The 23,688-nt window shown below is 47.0% G+C and overlaps 1 long non-coding RNA gene across 1 annotated transcript; it reads left to right on the forward strand.

Moving 5' to 3' along the window:
* LOC122458243 lies at positions 1-22,518 on the forward strand. The gene is made up of 3 exons (XR_006278167.1): positions 1-11; positions 314-316; positions 22,430-22,518. It is a non-coding gene; the product is annotated as an uncharacterized LOC122458243 (long non-coding RNA).
* Positions 22,519-23,688: the final 1,170 nt, after the last annotated feature.

The raw sequence follows: 23,688 nt of genomic DNA on the forward strand, positions 1-23,688 counted from the left end.
TGATTGGACCTGTGCTGGGCCATACCCGGCTTGCCGCGCACTCACTCACTCTCCCATCCACCCCATCTCCCTCCATTTTTAAATACCCACCTCATTTTCCACACAGAGTTTTAATGTTATTTATATACCAGTTGCACTGACCGAGGTAGGGCCCCACTGTGCTAGGCACTGCACAGATACATAGTGAGAGAGTCTCCACCCCAGCGTTAATTTAAATAGGCAAGAAGATGGACACACAGGGTACTGTTCTCCCCACTTAGAGCTGGGGAACCAAGGCACAGAGCAAACAAGTGACTTATCCAAGATCACACAGGGGGTCGGTGACAGAGACGGAAAATGAACCCAGATCGTCCTGAGTCCCAGTCCAGTGATTTAAGCACATGGTGGGGCTGGTGAGTATTTATACTTTGGTGTCTTCTTGATTTTTGTTACTTCTGAGATTTGTTTATTTTGATTTATCACACTTTGAAAACACTACTCCAGCCTCCTGGGACGATGTTATTTCAAGAAACAGAAGAACTAGAAAGACCCTCCAACGCCCTGAAAAACTCTGCTTTCTGTGTGCCGCTGTAAGGTCTCCCGTACAGTCACTCTGCCTAATTAAAGCACCTCCAATGAACGGAGTTAGCTGTCCACACCAACACTTTTGTCAGTGAAGCTTATGTGGTCCTGACTGCAAAAGTTTTGCTGACAAAAGTGCTAGCGGAGACAAATCTTTAGTGTGATCATTCCTGGCTTCCCCATGAATAATCTGAACTAGCTGAATTATTTTCTGTGAAAAATATTCCTTGAGAAATATAGTCCCTTTCTCTGTTCACATTTCAGTCCTGCTTTCTGCAGCTATCTATCCAGCAGAGCAGGTTGGAAAGCCAACATCTTCCACGCAAACAACGTTCTGCCTGTCTGAAGTTTTTTCAGCGGAAAAATGTTGGTTGCCTGCAAGAAATTTCGTAGTGAATCACAATGAAAATATTTGTATGTTTCACAAATATTTTGTGAACTTGAAATATTTTGGTTTTCAGGTGTCAGGTTTGGACTTGTTTTTTTAAAAAGTCACCTTTTTCCCCCAATGGAAAAAGTTTAAAATGCAAGGAAGTGTTTGTGTGTTGGAGGGGAGAGCCCCTTTCTCACACTTTTTTTTTTTATAAACTGTTTTTTTTCAACTGGAAAAATTGTGAGAAAGTAAGGTTCCCTGTTTCCTGATGGGCTTTAATGACTGTCACTTAATTGCTCCTTAGCTCTGGATTCTAGGGCTGCCCCGCACTGAACTGCAGTGCCAGCACTGGGTGACACAGCTCCTGTTCATCCACCAGGGAAAACCAAAGACTTTGCTGAATGTGGATTTGAAAATGGTTGAGGAAGAATCCCTTGTGAGCAGGGCTGTGTGGTCAATGTCACAGGTTGCTTTAAAAGGAAATGTGTGTGTGATTTTTTTAGTTTGTTCCCCTGGGCTCTGATTTATTTTCTGGCACCAGCTAAACAGTAAAACTACAAGTGTGCTCCTCCCAGTGCCCTGCATGGGGAAGGAGAGGGAGCGCTAGACAAAACATTCAGCAGGGCCCTGAATCAGCACCTTTCAGGGTATTAAACAATAAAGGGCTTACATTGGGCACAGACACTCCCATCCTGCAAAGGGAAACCCTGCAAAACTCCAGCAGCTTTTTCACTCGGAGGCGTAGCACTGGTCATGGATGGAGTTATGGGACTGGCGGGGAGAGCCGTGATTTACACTCCTTATTGCTAGATGTGGTAGGAGGTGGTCCAAGCTGCTGCCAAAATATCCTACATTAATCTTGGGAAAATATCCTGTTTTGAGTGTATGTGGATGTACAGAGATAGACCAAACATGGGACTGTGGAACGACTTCAAGGTACTCGGTTATTGGAGTATCTCTTAGAGACTATGATCCTATCTGCTCAGGCAAATTAGCCCTGGGGGAGTTAGTGCAAGTGTGTCTACTTGCCTTTGTTACGTACAGAGCAGGACAAACAATTTGTAGGGAACAATTTAGCTGCAGAATTTAGCTCTTTTATTCTGCAAATATTTTCCAACCATGGATGCAAAGAAGGAAATTATCAGCTTCTTGCTGCAAAGGGGCAAGAGGCCAGTTATTCACCCACTTTCACCTGCTACAAAGGGCCCAGGGCATCTGTGATAGCAGCATGGCATGCTACCCACAAAGACTCAGAGAGCAGGGTGTGAAGAATCTAATGGGCTCGAATCAGGGTTTCACTAGAATGAGAAATATTCCAAGTAGGAGTTGGATTCCCCTAGAGTTTTGGAACCAGATTTCAAGGAATCACATGAGTATGTCTGTCTAGTCAGCCTGCCCACGCCATGCTTATCAGTCTGTTTATCCATCCATCCATCCAGTAACAGTCTGGCCAAGTTTGCCTTTGTCCATCTCCAGTGGCTAGACCAAAGGTAAATGGCTTTTCTACTTCCTCCAAGATAATGGATCCAGTCTTTTAGATTGGGCAGTTGAGGCTCATGGTCTTAGCTACAGAGCTCCTGGGTTCAGTTCCCACAGATGACTCAACCAGGGGCACTGCTGGATAAGCTTTCCTACTGTACCCATTGCTATACTATCTAGGCATAAAGGAGTCTGTGCAACAAAGGCCCAGAGAGGCGATGGTCCCATCATGAGAAGATATAGTATCTACAAGATGGACAGAATGGTAATTGGGATGGACCGTGATGGAAGAGACACGGGCTGCTGAGGGGAGAGCCCAGGCCAAATGGGCAGGGATAATGTCTCTGAATCCTACCTGAAAAGGGATTAATAACTACAAGAACATGGTCTACAGGGAGGGCAGGGATGCTGAGTGCTACTGACAGTCCAGCTAGCAGGGACCCTGGCTGCCAGTGCAGCAGAAATGCAGCCCTGGGAACAGTGACTGGGGTAGGGCTTGAATGTCCTGAAGTGGAGGAAGAAGATTCAAGAGAAGGGGAAGACATTGAGCTCAGCCTGCTCTCGGCTATACATAGGCGATGTAGACCAGTCACAGCCAATGCCTGTAGGAGCAATGCTGAAATAATTCAGGTGTAGGATGGGTGGGCCTGGATTGGAGAGGGACGTTAGCAACAGGATATGGAGTCTTTTGCCTTGCAAGAAGATGGAAAATCCATTGAGGGCCCTGGAGGGTAACCAAGAGGATGACTGAAAAGGATGCTAGGATCTGCCCCAGAAATATCCCACTGGTGCAGGCCTCGGACTGGTAGAGCAATGGGAGCACTAATGCGGGGCTGGGGCACCAGGGAGCTGCTGCCATTTTAAGTACCACATTGTCTAATCCTTCCCAGAACAGGTGCAGAAGGGGATCTGGAGCAGATGTGATTAGTACCAAGAGTGGATTGAGAAGCCTGGGAAGCACAGGATCACGGTGGGCTAGTGGGAATCATAGAATCCTAGAATATCAGGGTTGGAAGGGACCTCAGGAGGTCATCTAGTCCAACGCCCTGCTCAAAGCAGGACCAATCCCCAACTAAATCTTCCCAGCCAGGGCTTTGTCAAGCTTGATCTTAAAAACTTCTAAGGAAGGAGATTCCACCACCTCCCTAGGTAACGCATTCCAGTGTTTCATCACTCTCCTAGTGAAAAAGGTTTTCCTAATATCCAACCTAAACCTCCCCCACTGCAACTTGAGACCATCACGCCTTGTTCTGTCATCTGCTACCACTGAGAAGAGTCTAGATCCATCCTCTTCAGAACCCCCTTTCAGGTAGTTGAAAGCAGCTATCAAATCCCCCCTCATTCTTCTCTTCCGCAGACTAAACAATCCCAGTTCCCTCAGCCTCTCCTCATAAGTCATGTGTTCCAGTCCCCTAATCATTTTTGTTGCCCTCCGCTGGACGTTTTCCAATTTTTCCACATCCTTCTTGTAGCGTGGGGCCCAAAACTGGACACAGTACTCCAAATGAGGCCTCACCAATGTCAAATAGAGGGGAACAATCACGTCCCTCTATCTGCTGGCAATGCTCCTACTTATACAGCCCAAAATGCCATTGGCCTTCTTGGCAACAAGGGCACACTGTTGACTCATATCCAGCTTCTCATCCACTGTAACCCTTAGGTCCTTTTCTGGAGAACTGCTGCCGAGCCATTCGGTTCCTAGTCTGTAGCGGTGCATGGGATTTTTCCATCCTAAATGCAGGACTCTGCACTTGTCCTTGTTGAAACTCATCAGATTTCTTTTGGCCCAATCCTCTAATTTGTCTAGGTCCCTCTATATCCTATCCCTACCCTCCAGCGTATCTACCTCTCCTCCCAGTTTAGTGTCATCTGCAAACTTTCTGAGGCTGCAATCCACACCATCCTCCAGATCATTTATGAAGATATTGAACAAAACCGGCTCGAGGACCGACCCTTGGGGCACTCCATTTGATACCAGCTGCCAACTAGACATGGAGCCATTGATCACTACCCGTTGAGCCCGAAAATCTAGCCAACTTTCTATCCACCTTATAGTCCATTCATCCATCCCATACTTCTTTAACTTGCTGGCAAGAATACTGTGGGAGACTGTGTCAAAAGCTTTGCTAAAGTCAAGGAACAACACGTCCATTGCTTTCCCCTCATCCACAGAGCCAGTTATCTCATCATAGAAGAAAATTAGATTAGTCAGGCATGACTTGCCCTTAGTGAATCCATGCTGACTGTTCCTGATCACTTTCCTCTCCTCTAAGTGCTTCAGCATTGATTCCTTGAGGATCTGCTCCATGATTTTTCCAGGGACTGAGGTGAGGCTGACTGGCCTGTAGTTCCCAGGATCCTTCTTCTTCCCTTTTTTAAAGATGGGCACTACATTAGCCTTTTTCCAGTCATCCGGGACTTCCCGCGATCGCCATGAGTTTTCAAAGATAATGGCCAATGGCTCTGCAATCACATCCACTAACTCCTTTAGCATTCTCGGATGCAGCACATCCGGCCCCATGGACTTGTGCTCGTCCAGCTTTTCTAAATAGTCCCGAACCACTTCTTTCTCCACAGAGGGCTGGTCACCTCCTCCCTATGCTGTGCTGCCCAGTGCAGTAGTCTGGGAGCTGACCGTGTTCTTGAAGACAGAGGCAAAAAAAGCACTGAGTACATTAGAAAACCAACCCTGGTGACAGTAACAGGCCAGGGGGAAAAAGGAAGGATTTAGCTAAGATGTTTTTAGGCCCCTGCCTGAGACCCAAGTGTCCAAGGGTAGGAGCCGGATGCAGCTGCCCACCCTCTCTCAGGCTTAGGGAAAGTTGAACATGCAATAAAGAGTAACAGCTCGTTGCTTATATAAGGACCAAAAATGATTAAAATTCTTGTGAAAGTCCAGTGTGCCATTCTCCCTCGCTGTGGCTGGCCCTGGGCTGGATGGGAACTAGGAGAGATCCCTCAGCTCGTGTAGTCTCTCCTCATGTTTACTCAAACATGAAATTTGACAGCCATTTTTTTCACACTTGCAGGGTGTGCGTTTCAGGCTCTCTTTGGAGTTGGCAAGGAATGTTTTGAGAAAGGGCCCTGTCTGTGTATCATCTGGGAGCAGCAGGATTAATTTATACATCCCTAATGACGAATCCATGGTCAATAAAATTCCAGTCCACCCTTTGCATTACCCTTCACGTTTGGCTCTGGAGTCTCCACTGTACAAGTTAAAAACATTAATTAGATATCAGCCCATGTTCTTCCACAGGGGGATTTTTTTCATTATTTTTGCTGGAATATTTTTCTGTTATTTTTATCCTCTTTAAAATCTTTAATTTCTGCTTAATCTGAAAAGCATTTTCTCCAATGTTTGGGCTGATGTTTCTGAAGCAGCAGGGGTTAAGAACCAAAGTAGGGTTCGTTAGAGCTGGGTGAATAAAGCAACACAAGATGTTCACATTTTAAAAATGATCTTGTTTCGGTCATGCCATGTTTTACTTTTTGCAAATGTTTGAGTGATCAACTTTTGATGCCAAAAATGATTCACTGCGGGAAATTTCAAAGTTAGATGCACAAGGTTTTGTGGGAATCTGCGGGTAAATTCATGACAAATATTGTCAGCCAATCAGGGAAATTGAAACAATATCATGTGACTTATCTAACCAATCAGGTAGTCCTGATCAGCCCATTGAGTAAAACATTTTGGGGGAAGTATAGTAGCCAGCTAAAGTCAAACAGTGAAGAAGTTTGGAAAAATGGTTCTCGGCTCTTCCACAAGCAGAAAATCTATATCTACCTAATTATTTGTATTGCTCCATGCCCCAATACCCAAGCACATTGTATCTGAGTGCCTTCCATAAGCTACATTTGTCAAATAAATTAAATGCAAATTATTCCCTTGGTATTGTGTTATCTTGTTGCATTGCATAACAGGTGCTCAGAAACTAAAGTGCTGAGTGTGGTGTTCCATTAGATAGATTAGACTGGATCAAACTACTATTATTCTGACCAGATTCTCAGTTAGTATACATCAGCCAGACATAGTTATCTGACTTTTCTGTAGCAATGTGCAAGAATAATTATGACATTTACATTAGTGAGGGTTACCTGGACTGACCAGCCTTGCTTTATATTACAACTATACTGTAACCTTCTCTAGCATTTCCCATCAGAGCAGCTCAGAGCACTTTATTGGCATTAATTAATGTAGCCTTTAACTATGTGCTGGGGTCCCTACGTATGGAATAGGCTGCAAGAGAGGAAGTGACTTGCCCAAGTCAGTCAGAAGCTCAGATAAGAATTGGACCTGCAATTCTCGGATCTAAGGACAGGGCCTTAACCAGAAATCCATCCTTCCATCCCTCCCTCTTGCTAGACTTTCTACTGTGGTCCTAAGATTCTGACTGGGGGGACTGGCAGGGTCTTGGAGTCCTGTCACAGCTGCACCTCTCTCTCTCTCTCTCTCTCTCTTCACACACACGCACATGCGCGCTGAGCACTCTGCTGCAGGATGGTGTGTGCCCAGGAGTGATGTTAACACTGAAAACAGCAGCTCTTGGAGAAAAGCTCTGCCCAAGAAGCCAAGAGATGAGTCCTCCCAGGGGCCAGTCTCCCACTCCCTGTTTGTACTTTGATGCCCTAAGTTCATGGCCACTTCGTCAGTTTGCTTGACAGTAATATGCGGGTTCCCCGGGAATCCTTAATGTGCCTCCTGGCTGCGGTTTGGTGAAGGTCCTCTGGAGAGAGGCCAGGCTCAGAGAATGTCCTGTTGTAGCTGGTGGAAGAGGCCCTCCGACACACAGGCCTGCACTGATTCACATGGTCTGAAGGAGGAAACTGGTTCTTGGGGGCACTCCCTCTGGGAAAGCTGGGCCTTCAGGGCCAGCTTCCTCCCTTCCCCTGGACACAGTGATGGGATCTAAATTAGCTGTTAGCACCCAAGACAGAGATCTTGAAGTCACTGTGGATAGTTCTCTGAAAACTTCAGCTCAATGCACAGCTGCCGTCAAAATGGCTAACAGTATATTAGGAACTATTAGGAAAGGAATAGAAAATAAGAAAGAAAATACCATAATGCCACTATAAAAATACATGGTATGACCACACCTTGAATACTGTGTCCTGGTTTGGTGGCCCCATCTCAGAAAGGATAGAGTGGAACTGGAAAAAATTCAGAGAAGGACAACAAAGATGATCAAGGGTCTGGTACACCAGGAGAGACTAAAAGGATTAGGGCTATTCTGCTTTGAAAAGAGAGGACTAAGGGAAGGGGGAGATATGAAAAAAGTCTATAAAATCATGAATGGTGTGGAAAAAGTGAGTAGAGAAGTGTTATTTACCCCGTCACAAAATACAGAAACCAGGGTCACCTGATGAAATTAATAAGTTTAAAACAAAACCAAATGGAAATACTTTTCGACACAACAAACAACTAATCTGTGGAACTCATTGCCAGGGGATGTTGTGATGGTCTAAAGTATAACTGGGTACAAAAAATAACTCGGTAAGTTCATGGAGGATAGGTTCATCAATGGCTCTTAGCCAAGATGGTCAGGGACGCATCCCCATGCTCAATCTCTGAAGCTGGGAGGGGAAGATGGGATGGATGACTCCATAATTGCCCTGTTTTGTAGACTCTCCCTGGAGCTTTGGTATGGGCTGCCGTTGGAGACAAGATACTGGGTAAGATGGACCATGGTCTGACTCAGTAGGGCAGCTCTTATATTCTCTCTTCCCCTCTTGCATTTGGGTCATCCAAGAACCTCCCACATCCCCGAGATCCACAGTGAAAAGTGTTATTGAGAGGAACGGTGCCTCTCCAAACACATTCCACACTCATTATTGAATGAGGCCCCACCCCGCCCCAAAGGCTCCCAGCCAAATACTTTCAAACTCTCCTTTGCGATAAAGTCACGAGTCTGGTTTTAATAATACGGCTGGAATTCCAGCTCCAAGCTCTGACATTAAACAGGCTGAAACAGGAATGGCATGAACCATCACTATCCTTCCAGTGTAGCCCTCGGCCATAACAATGGCCAGCACAGGGTTAAAGGAGTGGCCCCCATCAATGGGCATGGCACGCCTTACAGCCAGCACCAGGGACTGTGTCCATTCTTTCCCAAGATGAAATAAATATAAAAACAGTGGCACAGAACAGGATCTGATAGAATCGCAGTGTAAATAAATACGCGCATTCTTCTCCATGGGAACCGAGCTGGGCCGTCCATCAGCGAGTGGGCTGCCCTGACTATTCCCACACTGAGAGTGCTATGTCAATAGAAGGCGCAGCAGCAGGGTTACAGGGAGGGAAGCTGGATGAGACCAGTGTGGGTGAGGAGGCCCTGTTCAGGTGGCACAGCTGGACCTCAGTTTGCTTTGTTCATTGGTGGCCAAATTCCAAGTGTTGATGTTCTTCATCCCAGGCTCTCATGCAGCGAGTTCTTCCTGGTCTGGTCCAACTGTGATGGGGTGTTCCCTCGAATCAAGGCCTATTGCATCTTAAATACACAGGCTGGTGGATTAGTTGGTTAAATGGGACATTCATGAAGAAAGAGGAAGTTTAGGCTGATTATTATGTCCTGATGTTGGGATCTATTAAAACCAATTAATGTTCTTCCCTTGAGAAGTGGTGGATGTCTAAGGCTTGGGTCTCTTAAAGGTGGACCAGACAGGGCACTAGTGAATATATGGTAGAGGTTGATTTTCCATTAGCCCAGGGGAATGGAGTAGATGGCACAATAGGCTTTTCCTACTTCTACCTTCTCTGGACCTGGTTCTGGTCTCATGTACTCCAGGCTAAATTGGAACAACCCATTGAATGGAATTGCACTAGGGGGAGATCAGAATCTGTGACCCATTGGCTTGTTTTACCTTGGGGATTTCAGGCCACTTGGCTCAAACCAGCTTTAAAATCAAATTAGCTGAGCCAGTTTTAAAACAGCTTGGAAGTTTTTGGGAAATTTCCCTTGTCTACACCAGTGCCATGAAAGGTAGTTTGAAATGAAGGCCAGGATTGACCTCTTTGTAGGTGTAGTGATATGTGCCTGCAGTTATGAGATGTCTCTGTGTGCTGTGTATATTTCCAGGCAAGTGTGGAGGCTGGTAAACAAGAGAGATTAATCTGGAACTCAAGCTGTGTGGAGGCCTGTTCCTCTGTGTCTGTGACCATAGCTGTTTACTTTAATAACTGTCTCCTAGTTTAGAAGGACTGAATCTGTATGTGGTGGTAGTGCCCAAGGCCACCAGAGGAGATAGTGTCAGACCTGGGATTAAAACTCAGGAGTATTTTTGTGAGCCTCTCCATCTTGAATGTAGAGTACGTGGCTAAGTGTGTTGGTGATCATATAAGTCAACAGCCACACTGTTTGCAATTATTCCAGCTATAAAGGAGAGTCAAGCAGGGACAATATGGCTGGGCTGTGTAGTGCTCTGTGCACAGACAGTGCTTCGGAGCTAGAAAGTATCAGTGAAACTGGAAAAGAATGACTGGAAGTGCTTTGATACACTCAGATAAACAGTGACTGGCAGGAAAGAAAGATTAGAGGCTAGATTCTGCTCCCATGGCAGATATCCCAAGGATTCCATTAGTACAGGAACAGCTCCTAAAAAATAAACAAAATCATGGATTGTTTAGCTAAATGTTAACTAGGGGGAAAATTATAACTGTCCACAAATAATTGAAGGGTACGAACACTTTGGAGGAAGAGGAATTGCTAGCAGCTGTAACATCTGGGGATGAAACCGAACGAATGAACATTTAGGATGACTATCAGAAGAAATGTCCTGCTAGTGAGATGTCAGCCCGTAGAAGCAGCTCTGGAGAGAGACATTGGGAGCGCCATGGCTTGGGGAATTTTAAATGAGGCTGGACAAAGTACACGGAGAGGGCGCAGTCCTACAGTGGAAGCTAGGAGATTACAGAAAGGTTTTATTTTCTCCTGTTGATAAGCCTGGGTGGAATTCACCCCCATGTGGAGGGCCCATGTGCCATGAGAGTCCTCAAGATAGCTTTTAAGTAGTGCCTAGCACAAGCAATGGGCACGAGGACAAATCTCTCCTGCTGTGAATCCAGTGTGCGTGTGAGACAACAAAACATAACCTTGCCAGTGCACGTGGCTGGGACCCAGGGTCAAGCGGGCAAACACCAGTTACCATTCACCGAGCTCCTGCTTGCAAACTCCGAGAGCACATGGAGTCTTGAAAAAGCAGAGGGGCAGGAGGGAGACTGACTTAACTTATTGGTACTGATAGGATTGCTGCATCCTTGCCCACTGCTCTGGACATTGCGCAGGAGAAAAAGGAAACTCCCAGAACGAAAGGATCAAAACCCAAACAGAACATTTACACCAAGTTATGTTGCTTTGCTTTCAGAAAACTAGGCATCCTTCCACAGGCTGTGCTCGGTGCCAAAAGAGTTGAAATGGCAGCCTATCGTTCCAATTAACGTTATTATTATTATTTCAAGATACGATCCCACTGTTATGGAAAAATTGTTTGGCCGACAAACCCTGCAGAGTACAAAGTCGATGGGGTACTCTCCAAGAACACAAAAACTAGCCCTGCCCTCTTCTCCCAGTCTGCACGGTTATTTCAGAGGAACGTAGTAAGGATCATCATGAACGGGAGATGGAAAAATAAATTCCACTCAAAGGGAGACCTCCCCGCTGCACTGGAGAAGAATGTAGAAGTCAGCCAATTTAGTTAATGTCATTGGAATATGTAACGATTACTCACTGACTTTGTTTCTGGTGCACTCTGGAGGCTGGGCTAACATGCAGTAGCTCTTGCTCAATAATGCTGCACTAGCAAAACACATCACCCCGCTGGCAGTGAGCTTACTGTGCCACCGGGATGCCGTATAATAGCTTTCTGCACCCGTCGGACTGTCTGTTATGGCCATGGAGACTGTGGGCAAAAATTCCAACTCTGGCTGCCTGAGTGAATCTCCTAAATCTTCGAGGAGTCCTTGTGGCACCTTAGAGACTAACAAATTTATTTGGACATAAGCTTTTGTGGGCTAGAACCCACTTCATCAGATGCATGGAGTGGAAAATACAGGAGCAGGTATAGATACATGAAAAGATGGGAGTTGCCTTACCAAATGTGAGGTCAGTCTAACGAGAATTCAATTAACAGCAGGATACCAAGGGAGGAAAAATAACTTTTGTAGTGGTAATGAAAGTGGCTCATTTCAAACACTTGACAAGAAGGTGTGAGTAATAGTAGGGGGAAATTAGGTTTAGGTTTTGTAATGAATCATCTCTTTAGACTGACGAACCCTGCAGAAGTTGATGGGAACTTCAAGTGCTCAGCACCTTTGACAATCAGGCTATATTTATGGAGGCAGTCAGGCTTGAAACTTTGGCGTTTGGGTTTTGCAGTTATCTGGTTGAATCCCAGCCCACGTCCCACTTAAGCCTTGACTAGTGGTGTCAAGGCCTCATGCTGACCTGCACAGGAGCGAATAGCATCCTATGGCCTATTTTACATAATAGTCAGTTTTCCTTCGAAACATACAGCAATTCTCATAGCCAGAGGCCTTGAGCAAACTGAGCTTCGGGTGGGAAAAAAAATTCATTCACAGCTTCACAATGTGAAATTTTGAGGCTCATGCTCAAAATCAGGGTTGTTCTCGGGTGCAAACCAAGGACACTTCCCAGGTTTATCACTAAACTGATCCTTTTTTTCTCCTTCAAATTTGAGGTGACTATTAATAGTGCAGATACGATGTACCAAACAGCACTGACCTTGGAATGCAGCTTCCCCTTGGGAGGAGGGTTTTCTTGTTTCATCTTTTCTGGGCAGTTGTGAAACCCACACGAAAACAGAAGTCAGACCAGCAGCTTCAGACAGAAAGATACTGCTCCTCTCTGTAAGGCAACTGGCGATCTTCCCACCAGGTCCTGACTGCACTACCTCATCCTCGTGCAAAGGGTGTTAGACACCTGGGAGGGTGACGTGTCTATTGTGCTCTCCTATGGCCACAGTTTGAAGTCAGTCTGTAGAGCAGATAACAAGGCTGTGGGCTGTGTCTGTAGTGGAGGTATAGCCTACTGCCCATTGGATGTTACAAGTCCCTCCAGTAGGTTAGAGAGACTCAGGAGCTTTAGAGTTTCAGTGTGAGTCTTAGGCCTTGTCTACTCACAGACTTGCTCTGGTTTAACTAAGCCGGCATAAACCCCATGTAGATACCATACTCTTGTTTGGGTCTGTTTTGGTTTAGCTTCAACCTGTCCCTTATGACAGTAGACTGGGCCTCAAAAAGCTGAACCAAAAGAAGCCTGGTTTAAACTGAAATAAGTGTCCATTAAACTGGATTAAAATCTCACCTTAAATTAAACGGGGGCAACGCTGCATGTAGACAACGCCTACACTGATGGAAACGCTCTGGGACTGATTCTCCAATGCTCTGCACTTCGGATGTTGAGCTTTTTTTAAAACTTGGCCCTAGTCACTGTACTGTATCAAGCAGGCAAACAGTCAAAAAATATGAGGACCATGTTCCTCTCACAGTTTACTTAAGCAGTTAACAGCGACCAGTCTTAGCCCAAGCTAAAATGTCACAAGCCAGCGCTCCATTCTCATTTATTAACCAGCCCGACGGCCAGGACTTCATAATCTGAAATGAATGTCAGACCCTGCGCCAAGCGGAGTAGCTGGAAAACAAGCCGTTCTTCTCCTGGAGAAGCTTTGCAGCACGCTGTCCAACAGAGGAATAGGCTGCTTGGAAGGATATCCATCTGAAATCCATCTCATCCAAACCATCCATCACCCCAGATGCAAGCTGGACATTCCATTGAGAACAAAAAGGGAAATAGAAGTGAAATTCCAGGGGAAGGTTTTCGGTGCCTGATCTCCTCTGCATGAAATCAGATACCAAAATTGTCCAAAACAGCTAGGGGATTGGGTCTGGTGAGTGCAGGGGTTTGTTTGTCTGCTGACATTTCTAAACTGAAGTTTTTTTGGAATTTCTGTTCTGCAAACTTTTTTGAAAATTTCAATGTTTTGTCCCAGTTTGGGATGAAAACAAATGTCGCAATGCCGGACTTTCCAGGACAGAAATTATGAATCTTGCTCGGCTCTGCCTCCAAGCTTCCCACTGGAAGAATATGAGGCTTGTTGAAATTTACAGCAGTAAGAGGAGAAGGTGCTGTGACTGACCGGCAGGATAGCAAGAGCAAAACCTCCCTTCCAAGGCAAGCAAATGCTGAGAGAAAACAGCACCAGAAAACTTGATACAAACCTGACCTTCCCACATCACTGGCCTGAAGTAAGGCACAGCTGTGAAGGGGAAGGGTGAGAAAGTGCCATTCAGACTACATCAGCCTGGCAGGTTCATCAGAGGGGAAGGATGGGGTTGTGGTTAAAGCACTGGATTGAGACTTAGCAGATTTTGATTCAATTCCTAGCTCAGCTGCTGGACCTTTGGTGAGTCACTGAATCTCTTTTGGGCCCCAGCTCCATGTCTGTAAAATGAGGCTCGTTCTACTTCCTGCCTCCCACCTTTTGTCTGTCTCCTTTATTTAGACTGTGAGCACGTCTGGGCAGAGATTGTCTGTTACTGTATCTCTGCATGGCGCTTGGTATGATCGGACCATGGTCTTGGCTGAATCCTCTAGGTACCATCGTAACATGGGCTGGGCTCTTCAGCACTTAGTTCCATTAGGCCCAAATCACGAAAGCTTATGCTCAAATAAATTTGTTAGTCTCTAAGGTGCCACAAGTACTCCCTTTCTTTTTGCTGATACAGCCTGCATCACTGAGACCAGTGAATCCAATCCATGCCCTTCTGGGCTGGTGAAAGAGCAACCGGTGCCACTCATGACTGAGAGAGCAATCGCATCATTCAGGGAAGACATTGTCCTTTCCTCCTTCAACCACGCAATGGTGAGACCAACACTGAATAGACCCACTCTGGATACATTGGTTCTAGTCAACTACTGCCCAGTATCAAACCCCCTGCTCTTGAGAAAGTGCCAAAGGCCAACAACAAGCTGATCTAATTCTGTTAGGTCTAGGAAAAGAGCTTAAACTAGGGAACGAGAACAGCTCTTGTGGGACGGGAACAGCTCTTGTGTCATGGAGGGATGATCTCGGCTGTCAATGGATAAAGGGCAGATGTCTCTCTTCCGCCTTGATCTCCCTGCAGAATTCGACACTGTTGACCAGGAGAGACGTGGAAGGCGTCCAGGAGAATGCACTAAAATGCATTAAAATCCTTCCTGGGGTGGGTGCACCTGAAGATTAGGCATGGGGAACTGCATCTCCATCAGTCACCCCCTCACTAGAGATGATCTGGCCTTTGTTATAAATGCCTTTGTCACCTCCCATGTGGACTATAGCAGGCAGTATACCTGGAAATGAAGCCACCAGCCCTCAGCAAAGTGCAGTTTGTCTCTCAGCAATACAGGCTACCACGAGCACACCAGACCTGTCCTCTACACTCTATGCTGGCTTTCCATAGAATATGGTAAAGTCTCGGTCTTCATAGTCAAGGAATTCAGTGGTCTGGGACCAGCATTTCCGCAAGAGCTTGAAGCTCCAGAATGAGGTCTGTGGTGGACAGCTCTGCTCTTCTGGCACAATGGAGCTTTCTAGCTAAGGGTAAAGCTTGTCTGTCCAGGAGACTGAGCTTCCTTGGGGGCTAATCAAAGACTATGGAACGAACTCCCACAGGAACCAAGGACCATTGCAAACCTCCCCGCCTTCCACTCCAAGTGCCCAGCGCACTTCTCTGACTTCCCTTCTCTAACAGCAGCATGGACATTTAACAAAATGAAACCTACCAAAACTATCCACTCCACCACATGCACAATTCTGAGTGAGAGAGAGAGAGGACCTCATGTAACGGATGGTCACATTCCTTAATCCATGATGGAAGGTGCTTGGATACTGCAATGACGATGAGAGAGGGGTAAGAACCTACATAGAATAGAATAGAACTGCAAAAAATCGCTATATTTACTCTTCAGCCAGCATTAGGGCTGCCTGTTTCAGCAAACTTCAGCAGGGAAGACCGTCTTTACCTGGGCACATTAACCGACCATGTGGTCTTTGGTTCACTTTGGAATAGTCTTTTACCTAATTTTCTACAGTGAAAAAATCCAGCTGTTGGTGAGACCCAGCTCAGGGCAGAGGAGGACTCTGAGCTCTACTCTGGATGACCTTTTAAAGCAGTGATTCGCAGTCGTTGGCGTATAAACTCACCATGGTGCATATTTTTGGTTTTGCCTCTTCCTGAGCAGACGTGAGGCTGCAGGGAGTTGTGGTTCTCGGCTGTCATCTGGGGACAAAACAAAACTCCAGGTCCTTTCAGTTTTAGCGATTATCCAGGCCAATAATTGTGGTGAGGTGCTTGCTTTATATTCTGATGTTTGCTCTGAATGAAGCGTGGGGAACTCCTCCACACATGCCCATAGACATGTCACCTGTCCCCACATATGCAGAGAAACACGACTTGCCCATGTACCTCCACCCCCAGAAATACTTTCCAGCTACACCCACCATAGATACACATCCTGGCATCTAGTTCAATCACAAGTTGTTGGTGGAATCACTGGGTGAAATCCTATGGCCCCTCTTATGTAGATTAGACTAAATAGTCATAACGATCCCTTCTGGACTCAACATCTGTGAATGAGATCTTCTGGCTACGCACCCAGAGAACTCACTGGGGGATGCTACCAGAGTAAGGTTCTACGCCACACGAATAAAGATAGCAGGATCTCGGTTAGAAACTCCAGTGCAAGTTTTGCAGAGTCAGACCTGAATAACATGCTTTCCTCACTTAAAGAGGGACTTGGAACATCACCCACATGTTTTATCACCTGCTGCTGAAGGGAAAAGAACATCAGCATTATTAGCCAGAGGCTTCTTCAGAACAGCCACTGGAGACTCAAGAGACATCCATCAAGACAATGGGTCAGAATTTTCCAAATTTTGATGAAACGTTGATAGACAATAAAATAAGATATATTTTTCACAAGGTATTTTTGAGGGGGAGGGGGTAGAGAAAGGGAGGATGAAAACTTATCTCATTTCTTGACCAGCTGTAGCGCAGATCAGAGGATTTTGAAATTTAAAGTTTCAATGAAAATTTTTCATTAGCAAAACAGAGATGAATTTTTCACAAAATGTGTTATGAAAAACATTTTGGTTACTCAGCCAACTCTCTTCCCTTGTGTAGAAAGCAGGAGCACGCAGTGAATCCTGTCATCTGAGCTTCTGGCATAGGCTAAGAAGCACGTGCAGTGAATTACTACAGAAAGTATATGTGGCAAAGCCTCAAAGGATATTTGCTCAAGAGAAATCTATGTTTGTCTTGGAGTTCAGCTGCACCCCATTACTCTGTGCCCTGGTGGGATTCCTGTTCTGCAGATCTCCAGCTTGTCGTATAGGTGACAGACTAAGCCTGGGCCTTGTTAGGGAAAAATAGCTGCAGGCAAGGCAGTGACAATGGGGGGAACATTGACATCAGTTTGGCTTTCCAATGGTTTGAGTAAAGGTCTGTTTTACCACTTGTTGCAGAAAGGATGTCAGAACGTTCCCGTTAAACGAGGACTGGCCCTGCCTCTTCCCTGAGCGTGAGAAGACTCCAAGTGGGTGAGAGGTGAAACAAAGTCGTTTTGTCACCATCCTTGTGGTTTCGTTGCTTGTGGTTTCTCATTATACTAGACACAACTAAATGCTAATTATTAAAAATGCAGCGTGGCAACACGAGATTTAGCATTCCTAGAGTTTCAGGCCAGAATGGACGTTAGATCAACTAGTCTGACTTCCTGTAAATCCCACCCAGATAACCCAGTGACTAATTAGATCAAAGCATTTCAGCCCCCGAAAGACAGCACTGTTGTGTGCTAGAGGCAGAGAACAGGAGGGACTGAGGTGCCACCAACGCCCAAGGCCCCTGCACTGGCAGGGAATGGATTAGCTGAGACATGCCCAGATAATCCAAGCAGGTGACCCTTGCCCCAGGCTGCAGAGGAAGGTGAAAAACCCAACATCCCTGCCGAGTTGACCTGGGGAAAGATTCCTTCCCAATCCCAAAGCTGCAAATCAGTAAGATCCTGATCATGTAAGCAAGACCCACCAGCCAGACACTTCGAAAGGGGATTTTCTGTACCGCCTCAGGGCACTGGTCCGCACCCAGTCCTGCGTCCTGCCTCCAGCTGGGGATGAGGGAGCCTAGGGAAATGGTCCTACAGGGAATGGTGACACCTGCTGATGATACTGAGTCGGCTCCAAGCTAATAACAGCATGATGTGAGGCAGGATGCTGTGCTGCTGGGAGCTCTACATTTGGATGAAACACAAAAGCAAGCTCCTGTGCACTTGTTTGTTGACGAGCCGAGGCTCTCTGTGCTGGTTGCTGTGACAACCAGCTACTACTGCTATTTGGCAGAGTTATTCCTTTGGCTCAAGTGGTAGGGGGAAGTGCTTGGGTGCTGAAGGACCCAAGGTCAAACCCGGAGGGAGGAAATGGCACTAGCCATGGTGTTATGACTCAAGTCTGCTTTAGGTGATCGCATTCTGCTGAAATTAAATCCCTCCTGCTGTTTCAGCTGGATACTATATTCTTTTCCCCTTCCTGTCCAAAAACTGTTGGGTAGCATTGCTTTGGCTGTGATGTGGTTGCCCTTCAGTGGAGGGTGAAGTGACTCCTGCACACTTACACACACGTTTATCGGTACTGCCTGGGGTAGCCAAACTGGGTGATGGGATTAATCACGGTGGGGAAGTTGAGCATGTGTAGACGTGTTTGCAAGATCAAAGCCATAGCTTGTAAAGAGCTTTTGGATGAAAGGAATGATACAAACGTCAGATGTTATTAATTATTCAGTAGAGTTGGAAGATCCTGAAAGGATCAAGGCAGTCATTACAATCCATTATTTCCTGCGTAGTCTTATGCAGAAGGGGTGCAACTTCAAAGGCCATCCTTGCAAATGCACTAAGGACCTGCAGAGCCAAAGAATGAGAGAACTGGGCTTTCGGAAAAAAAATTCTGGTGGATGAGAAGCAATTTGGGAAGAGTTTGGAATCCAGCAATTTTGGGATGAGCTAAATGGTGTGTGATAAGGTCGTTAGCCAATGGCTCCCTGCTGATGAGGCAGAAAAGAGACATTCCATTAAAACTCTGGTTTGGTTTGTTTATTTTTTTATCTGGAAGGGAAATTCTGGAACAGTCTGGGTTTGACAATGAACGTCAGCTTTAACCGCGGGAAGAAGGATGGTCTTGCGGTCAATGTGTTAGAATTCAGGATGTCTGAACTCTGCTACAAACTCACAGTGTGATTTTGGGTGAGTCCCATGATCTCTCTGTGCTTCAGTTCCCCGTTCGTGAAGTGGAGATAATGGCACTTCCTTTGCCTGTCTTGCCTATTTAGATGACAAGCACTTTGGGGCCAGGACTGTCTCTTGCTATGTGTATGTACAGCGCCTGGCACAATGGTAGGCACTACTGGCATATTAATAATGTCTAAGGTCTATTTCTTGCTGGTATGGTTGGATCGGCAAATCCACCTGCCACCCCCACTAGGTTGCCCTGTGGTGGGCAGGAGTTGGCATTGATTGTACTATGCTCAAACCCCAGTGTCTGGATTTAACCCTCCCAATCTATGCATTTGTCAGACTCCTGCATTTCTCTCGGCCACCTCTCTCATATTGGTGGGCTACCCTCTTCCTCCTTGCTTAAGAAACTTTTCTTCTGCTGTGACTATAACCACCAGCATGTCTGGAAGAGGAACACAAGTGGCTAAAAATAGCAGGGTGCTTCCAGAAACCCTGCCCTGATTATCAGCATTGTGGGTAGAAGCTCCTGAGTACCTCCACTGCAGCCTGCCTTTACTCTTTGATCTAGGCTTAATTAAACCTTGGGAAGAAGTCCAAGACCTGAGAGACAATGTGATACCCTGGCTTTGTGGCTGTCCCCTCTGCTCCCCAAGCCGTTCCATTTGTTTCCATGGTAATTTCTCCAAATCCAAGTCACGTGACCTTCTCGGCTTCTTTTGTTGATTTCTTCTTTTCCTATTGTCATTAGTCTGTCCGTTAATCCAACCACCATCTGTCCCTGGCAAACAAGAGCCGAGTCCAGACCCCTGCCAGCATGGAGCCTGAACACTGGCCAGCCTCGAAAGTATTTCTCACTGTTTGCTCTTTACATCTGGACAACAGCTGAAATAGTGCTGTGGGGGCAGTGGGCGGCATGGAGAGACGGAGTGAGGCCATTGCTTGGCTCTGAGAAAAGGAGCTTGGATTTGGTCCTTCCCTAGGCTGGATCGCAAAGAGCGAGTATGGATGGGCCTTTGCATTTATTGGACCCTGAACTGGGAACGGGTGTGTTTGTGTGTGGGGGGCTATTGAAAGTGCCCAAGGGGTTGGATGGTGCAGGACTCGGGCGACCGAAGGTGCCTCTCAAGCAATAGTTTGCAGAGGAGGAAGCCAGGGTAGCAGCAATGCCCCCATCTGAAGTGCACATGCCCTTGCAGCACCTGCCCTTGTTCATGTGGGAAAGCAGGGAGGGCATTCAGCTCACCGGTCCCCAGATAACAAAGGGAGATGGAGCACCACCCACCGGGACGCTCATCCTCCAGTGATGCCTTGCAGCTTCCAGCTAATTTTGCCCGGCTTGTTGGCAAATCCAGCTGCTCCACCAGGAGCAACCTGATACATTTGCCTAGGATCTGTCTGTACCGCATTTGTCGGGGTGACTGCAGCACTTGTGGACACACCCAAGATAACTTTAATCCCTTTACTGATAGCAGTGAATCTGCAGCAGGATGGACGTCAGCGCAGGCTAGCCATGCAAGGAATCTCCCAGGGTCCAAAGCAGGTTCGTGAAGCCCATGCTGCCATGACTTCACAGCGATCACAGCCAGCTCGATTAAAGCTAGCTCAGGCCCGTCGTGCCATCATACATCTCAACTGCAATGCTCCCTTGCAGCGCTCTCCAATGGAAACCATCAAATGAAGCACTCCTGGATGAGGAAGCTGTGCTCACTAGTGGTTAGAGCAGAGGACTCCGAGTTTGGACTCTGAGGTTTATTTCCATCTCTTTATAGCAGCATCTGTGGTCAGGGCAGGGAAGCGGCAGCCAGGACTCCTAGGTTCTTTCTCCAGCTCTGTCACTGCCTTACAGTGTGATGTTGGCTGAGTTGTCTCAACTTTCCCATTTATTAAACGGAGGATAATCCCGCAATCACCCCTTCCCGCCCCCGGGGGTGGTTGTGGGGCTTCATTAATGTTCGTAAAGCAAGCTGAGAACCAGACGGGGGTGAGCTGGTATGAGTGGGGCTGTTTGAAAAGTAGGAATTCTTTTTTCTGCAAAAAGCAACAAAAAATAGTTTTGTTCAAATTTCCCCCAAATTTTTTTTTGGAGAAAAAAGAGTGAGGAAAAAATCTAGCCTCCCACATTTGTTCCCAGGGCAGAGCATGGGAATGCTGTGTACAGTACCAGTGCATCTGTCCCGGGGAGCTGCTGTCACCCACTGGTGCCCCCCTCTGTGAACTGTCCAAAGAGAATAATGGGTTTGTTACAGCCCCAGCCATGGCAAGTTGGCTCTTCGGCTCAAGCTGGAGGAGCTTATGCTTTGATCTCTGGAAGTCCCTGCTTCAGTCCCCTGGTGTATCCGCCATGATAGCCGTCATCACACTGCTATGGTCACTGGAGACATCTGGGACGTTCCACTGCACAGAAGCAGTGAGTGCTCCTGTATCTCCCCCATTTCATTAGCAAGAAGTGGAGCAGGAAAAAGACCTGTACAGAGCATGCGCAGAGGCCAGTACTACATGCGGAGGCCTGTTTGTCACTAGCAGCCTGGCTTGAGCCCTTGGTGTCACCTCAGACCCCTTTAAATGGACCCCTTCCTCCTGTCCCACTCACCATATGACATCCCCTTGCAAATAGCGGTGTTCCCAGTGCAGCTACACTGCATGTGAAAACAGGGCAGGGCAGGGCCCTCTGTCACAGGGAAGGACAGGGAGGCGACATGTGCAGGGTGCTGTCACTGACCAGCTGTTGCAGCAGAACTGAGGCCTGGGGGTGCTCCCCCATGGTCTCTGTGTGGCTGGGTTTGGCAAGAGCTTCCTGCCTGCTTAGAAAAAACAATCCAGCTCTTCCTAGTTATTCAATGGCTCCAATGTGCTTGCCACGGTCCGGCGCTTAGACAGAACAGGCAGCGGGGTGGCGCGGCGCTGTCAGGAGCTTTAACTTTGCGTCAGGATGAATCTCGTTCTCAGCACTGGGAACATGCTGTACCGTTTAGCACACAAGCTGGCAGCCTGGGCTTGCAGATAAGTTAGGCTGAGCACCGTCCTGAGGGCCGAGAGGCCACATAGGGAGGAGCAGCACGTTGCACAGAGGTTGCAGGTACGCCCCTCGCAGCAGTCCCTGGGAAGCAGTCAGCGGGGCTGGGATGTCTGGCACGGGGGCTCCAGGGGAGTAAGGGATGTGGGCAGGGCTGCCAACTCCCACTATTTTTTTGCAAGTCTTAGATTTTCTTAAAGCCCCAGCTCCTGGAGTCAGATGATTATGGGAGAATCTGTTTCCATTTTTTTCAAAACAGGTCTGTTTCTAGCTCTTTTGGTTGCAGAAAAAAGCTTGAGAATGCGACCCTGAAAGGCTCAGCACCCAGAAGGCCTATAGACATCCCCCAAATGTCTTATTTTACATCTCTTGATTTTAAAATCCATCTCTTGGGTCTTGGGGGCCTGACTCGACCTTTGAATGTGGCAGGTGATGGTTCTGTGAAGTTGAGATGCCATGTTTGGCTTTAAAAGTGGCAGCATGGCACAGTGGGCGGAACACGGGGCTGGGAGCCAGGAACTGCTGAGCATCGAGGCTGGGTTTTCAAAAGGGCTTACGTGGCAAAGAACACGAGTCCCAGGGACTTTCCGGGGGCCTTGTGCGACCCAGTCATTTCAGGTATGCCTACATTGCAGTTACAGACCTGTGGCTAGCCTGGGTCAGCTGACTCAGGCTCATGGGGCTTGAGCTGCGGGGCTCTAGAATTGCAGTGCAGACGTTTGGGCTTAGGCTGGAGCATAGGCTCTGAGGCTCTGCAAGGGAGCAGGGTCCCACAGCTCGGGCTCCAGCCCAAGCCCTAGTGTCTACACTGCAGGTTTATTGTCCCACATCCTGAGGCCCTGGTGCCTGAGTCAGCTGACCCAGGCCATCTGCCTGTGTTGCATGTCTTTTATCACAGTGTAGACATAGTTTTAGGGGCTTCTGAAAAGCCCAAGCTAAGCTCTCGGCTCTGGCACTGACTCATTGAGTGACCTTGGCAAGCAACATGATTGTGACATAGATCTATCTGTCTACCTATCTATCCACCCACCCACCCACATAGCATTTAACAACCAAATTATGAATGACATGACATTTACCTGTAAAGGATGCTATTTTACAGTGCTCCTTTCATTCTCTCTCTCTCTCTCACTCTCTCTCTCTGCTTTCCCTCTTTCCATCTTTTCCTTCTTCTCTCTTTTGCTGCCCTTCCACAAAAGACCATTAGAGCATCTATCTACCCCCCAGGGAGTAGAACTCTGCAAATGCTACTAACGTTTTCCCATGGATGAGGACTCCTCCCACAGTGGGAAGTGGTGTATATAGTGTGACTAAACTATGCTAAGAAAATACCCACAGATTTCTCCTCTGGGGAGGAGCTGACCTGCAGGATTCCAGCAGCCACTACCACTCAGCACAGGGACAATGTTATCATTAAATGAAAGTTCCAATTAAGGTACCAATTAAGGCATTAGACACAATAGGCCTCTGTTCCAGGAGTCACATGATCACCTTTGCCTCTTTGCTCTCATTGGGAAAAAATGCTTTGAGCCCTCACGGATGCAAAGAAAAGTTTGAAAACACAACCCAGGCTCTGCCTGAGTCTGCAGAGAGCCTGAAACAATAGTTCTGAAAGATGTGAACCACCCTGTTCATCTCAACTCTGAAACGTGCTGCCACACCAAAGAGAAGGAGGGCTATGGGACGGTGGTAGGACCCCAGAGTGCTTAATAGTCCGTGTGAGAGTGTGTGCGTACGCGCTAGTCAGACATGCATGCCTTGATTTGCAGTGACTCTTGGCAAATAGATGCATTTCATGCCCCCAGCTCCAGCATCTCAGCCTCTGTGAGAACCAAGGAGCTATTTTACAAATGAGTGTTGCAGAAACCACTTTCTCGGGGCCGTGATTAGGGATATATGTTCTGTAATTTATTTTCGGTTTGGGTTTGATACGAGACTGAGTCCCACCGGTATTAGAGCTTTTTACAGTAATAAGGGCATACATGTGG

The sequence above is a fragment of the Dermochelys coriacea genome, chromosome 19 (genome assembly GCF_009764565.3).
Source record: "Dermochelys coriacea isolate rDerCor1 chromosome 19, rDerCor1.pri.v4, whole genome shotgun sequence".
Lineage (NCBI taxonomy): Eukaryota > Metazoa > Chordata > Testudines > Dermochelyidae > Dermochelys > Dermochelys coriacea.